Source organism: Castanea sativa, chromosome 11 (genome assembly GCF_040712315.1).
Source record: "Castanea sativa cultivar Marrone di Chiusa Pesio chromosome 11, ASM4071231v1".
NCBI lineage: Eukaryota > Viridiplantae > Streptophyta > Magnoliopsida > Fagales > Fagaceae > Castanea > Castanea sativa.
Genome location: NC_134023.1, coordinates 59,244,775 through 59,250,362, shown reverse-complemented (window position 1 = coordinate 59,250,362; position 5,588 = coordinate 59,244,775).

The following is a 5,588-nucleotide window of genomic DNA, read 5'->3' as shown; positions in this document are numbered from 1 at the left end:
TAGTGCCTTTGTCAGTGCGACGAAGAAATAAGGCAGAATCATAATGACTGGCCATGTAACCCAAACGAGAGATGGTAGAGCTGAACTTGGCAAACCAAGCACGTGGAGCTTGTTTAAGGCCATAAAGTGTACGTCGAAGGTGACAAACCTTGTTTGATTCAACAGAGAGACCAGGAGAAGGTTGCATATAAACTTCTTCACTCAAATCCCCATTAAGGAATGCATTTTTTACATCCATCTGGAAAAGATCCCATTTACTGGCAGCAGCAACAGCTAAGAGGGCACGAACAGATGAGATACGAGCAACCGAAGCAAAGGTCTCTTCATAATCAATCCCATACTCCTGTGTAAAACCTTTTGCAACAAGATGAGCTTTGTAGCGCTCAATGGACCCATCAGAGCGAGTCTTAATCTTGTAGATCCACTTATAACCAACCACAGATTTCCCAGGGGGGAGAGTGACCAAGTCCCAAGTATGGTTTTTAGATAATGCATCAAGTTTCTCTTTCATTGCAATCTGCCATAAAGGGTCAGTGGAAGCCTCACGATAGGTGTGAGGCTCGTGCAATGTAGTAAGGGTAGTGTAACAATGATAGTCAAGTAAATGTGCAGGAATGGACCTTACCCAAGTTGAGTGACGAGGTGGAATGTCTTGTACATGATCTTTAGGCGGAACAAGAGCAGGGGAACCAAGATCAAGGTTGGGTAGCTCGTCTTCGACCTGTTCATCTTCCACCTGTTCATTAAAAGGGGAACTAGGAAAGGGATCAAGGATTTCTGGTGATTGGACAGAGAAGTTAATAGGAGAATCAGGAGCAGCTACAAGAGGATCAGGATCAGCTATAGGAGAGTCAGGAGCAGCTACAGAAGGAATTTGCGTCTCATCTGGAAATAGATCTAAGACAAAAGAGGAAGATAAAGAAGTACGGAAGTGAGAGAGCTCAACAAAGAGGCGATGTTCCCAAAAGACAACATTGCGGGAGACACGAAGACGATGAGAAATAGGATCATAACACCGATACCCCTTTTGAGTTTCGCCATAACCAAGAAAACAACAAAGTCTTGACCTAGGCTCAAGTTTGTAATGTTCATGTGGCTGAAGAAGAACAAAACAAGCAGAACCGAATGAGCGTAGGTGGTGATAGTCTGGAGGTGACCCAAAAAGGCGCTCATATGGAGTTTGATTTTGGATGACAAGACTGGGAATGCGATTAATAGTATGAACAGCATGAAGAGCAGCTTCGCCCCAAAAAGGAGCAGGAACTTTGGCAGAGAGAAGAAGAGCACGAACAGTGTCAAGAATATGACGAAGTTTTCGTTCGGCTCTACCATTTTGCTGAGAGGTACCTGGATAAGTTAGTTGATGAACAGTGCCATAGGAATGCAAAATAGCTTGGAAAGCATATTGAGTGTACTCAAGAGCATTATCAGATCGAAAAATTTTGATACGTTTAGAAAATTGAGTTTCAACCATTTTTGCAAAATTTGAATACACTTGCAATAATTCAGAACGATGTTTCATATTAAAGATCCAGCTATAGCGAGAGTAATCATCAACAAAGACAACAAAATATCGAGATCCACCAATACTAGAGACAGAGGAAGGTCCCCAAACATCAGAATGAATAAGGTCAAAGATATTAGTGGATATAGATTCACTAGAATTGAAAGGCAAAGCTGGTTGTTTTCCTAATTGACATGAAACACAATCAAAATTTTCTGTAGACACTGAACCTAGCAAACCTCTAGAAGCCAATTGTTGTACACGGGAAGAAGATGCGTGACCAAGTCGAGCATGCCAAAGAGCAAGAGAAGGAATAGAAGAAACTGCAGCAGCTGCGGCAATGGAAACAGGAGCAACAAGTGGAAGACGAAGGTTGTCCACGGGAAACATACGCCCAACTCTGGGACCGGTCCCTAGCTCCTGTCCCGTCCTTGGATCCTGCACAATACACCCAGAATAATCAAATATGATTCGATAACCCAACTCAGCTAATTGTCCCACAGAAAACAAATTGTAAGAAAGGTCAGGAACATTAAAGACCCCAGAAACGGAGAGGTTGGAGGTTGAAACGGAACCTATATCATGACCAGACATTGTGGAACCATTTGCTGTGCGAATAGTAAGAGGGTGTGGTGCAGGTTTAAGTTCAGAAAATAAGGACGAGTGAGGTGTCAAGTGATTGCAACAAGCAGAATCCATAAGCCAAGAGGAAGGAGACATATCGGACAAAGCTGAGAGAGAAGAGGAATAAGATGCATTACCAACCATACGAATGACATTGGCGATGATGTTTTTAAGGTCATCTGTGGTCATGGTGAAAGTGCGACCTGAAGACTTAGACTGTGCAAAGATGGGAGCCATTGGTTGGACACTCTCAATGTTAGCAATAGTGGCAGAAGAACCTGAACCAGCTGATTTATTGTGTTGAAAGCAAGTCTCAATATTATGGCCAAAACGTTTGCAAAAATTGCAAAAGCGTTTGCTAGATTGTCGGCGACGATTGTTGCAAAAGGAAGAAGACCTGTCCTTATTCTTCATTTAGAAGCAAAATATGCAAAAATGGATTGCAAAAATGAAATCTACGCGAAAAATTGGGTAAGGAGCACCTGGGCTGCAAAAAGTCAACTCTGCGAAAAAGTCAACGGTCAACAGAAGTCAACGGTCAGCGGTCAACGGTCAGTCAACGATGACGTCGCTCAGGGCTGACGTCAGCAGGAGCAGTGGTCTTTGCAGTGTTCGAACTCCCTAACGGCAGCTGCTACAGGTCCGGAACTTGAGGACGATGTCTGGTAGACTCGAAGGTTCAACGGCGAAAGGCTGTGGCAGTTGTTGTGACAGCGGAAGCAATATTGAGAATGGAGTTACACCAATAAAGACAAGACTGCTAAGAAAAGGTCAGAGCACTTGCTCTGATACCATGTTAGAAATACTGAATTGAATTGTATTGTCTTTCTTACTGAAAGAATATACATAAGTGCCTTTATATAGGAGGCATAAGAGTGCAGTACAAGTAAATATGAGTGTAGTACAAGTAAGAGTGCTATACAAGTAAGAGTGCTAAACAAGTAAGAGTGCTAAACAAGTAAACTAGTTGGGCCTAAAGCCCACAACACTATATATGTTAACACAAGTGTACATAATTGGTCCCTCAAATTTTCAAAATGAGTCATTTCAGTCCTTCAGTTAACTTCCATTAGTAGTATTGTTGAAGTGGTTAATGAAATAATGACTTAACATTTTTTAAATGATGTGACATTTTTATTTATTAATAAATTACAGATTAAATCTTTAAAGGTTGATGCATAATTTTAACCACAGAGGAGAATTAATAAGCTCTAGGACAGAAAGTTGTAGGAAAAATCCTTAGATAGAAGGTGACCAAAGGTGTTACATAGAAAACCAAACCGGAACCAAATTTCTATTCCATCACTGTAAATCACGGCAGAAGATCTGTACTGACTCCTTGTTAAGTCATTAGATTAGAGTCATTTATTTGACACCCATCACTTCCACCAGCTAGCTTTCAACAAGGCAAAAGTCTATTTTGGAATCCTCCAATGGTCCAGCTAGCTAGCCAGGGGAGAAAAATCTTACAGCAATCTCACAAATAATTATAATTCAATTGTTAATTATTACCATTATCAAAAAAATAATAATAGTAAGTAAATATTTTTCTTTTTTATTTGAGATGTTATTATTTCTAATTTATGGGGTTCATTCCATGATGATTGCTCTTATCATTATGTTAAGACACTAATTGATTTTTGATATAAATAGAGTTCATATTCTGAATCTTATTCGATGACATGAGATTTTACCAACTAAGCTAATTGGAACACGCATTAATAATAATAATAATAATAATAACAACAACAACAATAACAATAACAATAACAATTTTGAGTTTTGAAGTCAATAAAAAAAAAGTTATACTAGTAAATAGTAGCAAAGGAATAAGTTAATTATTAACAAACTATTTGTGCATGCAATAAGACTTTTTTTTTTTTTATATAATGTCACAATTTTTTTTGAGTAAAGACGACAGAGTCATAATTTTTAATTTATAAATATATATATATATATATATATATATATTTCTATCTTGAAAATTTAACAGCAAAGTGACCCTAATTTTTAGGCAATATTTTAGTGGGAATTAGAGTTGTATTTTTACTAGATTGTCATTTAGTTTTTTCTCTACTTAAACATAGGGGTGTAGGAGAATTAAAAAAAAAAAAAAAAAAAAGAGCAATCCAAACTAGGAAAGCCCCTTAAATAGTAGTATAGATATTATATTTAAAAAATCATTTGTGTAGTGTGTAGTATGTACAGTTGCTGCAAATTACCGTAGCTTCGCCCTTGTTCACCGTAATGTTTAGTATAGTCCATGACAAAAGATTAATGTTACAGTTATCACAAACTATTTTACAACAGTGACGGAGCCAGAATTTTAGTCTTGAGGGGGCAAAATTAAAAGAAGATATTAAAAGTGAAATTAATCTAAAAATTGTTAATCAACAATAATAACAAAATAAATAAACAATTGTAAGCAAATATGAATATATTTCATATTATTAAAATAAATAAACAAAAATAACCAATTCATAGCTACTAAAAACTTTACAAACTGATAGAGTAAAAATGTGATTAGTGTTACTTAAAAAATATAATGAATAAATGTTTGAAATTATTTTTTGTAATTGGTGACATACCAATTTGTAAGACATAAGTAGTAAAATTTGTAATATCTCTAGCATTATTCAAGGATAAAATGATGTGAAAAAAATCATAAATAGTGTAAATAATAATAATAAATAAATAAATAGTGAAATAGGTGCAAGTTTCACGTAGGACAAGACAAAAGCATGGTTTGGTGTTTGAGAATTTTTTTTTTCCTTTCTTTTTCCTGTGTCAGAGTTACTTTCAACCAAGTAGAAGTCCTTTTTTTTTTTTCTTTTTCTTTTTTTCCCTCCATGTTAGTAAGTAATTGCTTTAAACTACTAATGTCAGAAAATTTTAGGAAGAGTCGGGGGCAGGTGCCCCCCCCCCCCCTCCCCCTCACCCCCCTCTAGCTCCGCCAATGTTTTACAATATTTTTATAATCTATTAATATGATAAATTATTAATAGTTTTTATTTGTGTACATTATCAACGTCACTTTTTTACATACTAATAACTAGGGGTGTCAATTCGGGTTAGCTTGTCGGGTTTGTGTCATGTTGAGGTAGGAATATTCGACTAAATGGCTCAATCCTAATCCGACCTATTTAATAATCGTGTCATGATCGTTCAACCCTAACCCAACCTGTTAATAAGGCAGGTTGACCTGACCCAACCCATTTGACACGCTTATTATATGAGTCGTGTTGGGTTAACATGAATGTAACATAACCCATTTCAACCTGCATAATATTAAATATAACATCCATCTAGAAATACTTTTTTTTTTTTTATATCCCAAAAATAATGTATACACTTCAAGTCTTCAACTCACATTGTTGTAATCTTTAAAAGCATTACCCTTCAGATCTAGTTTATAAACTATCTCAATAAACCCACTTGCAAGATATGCAGATGGTGTCTA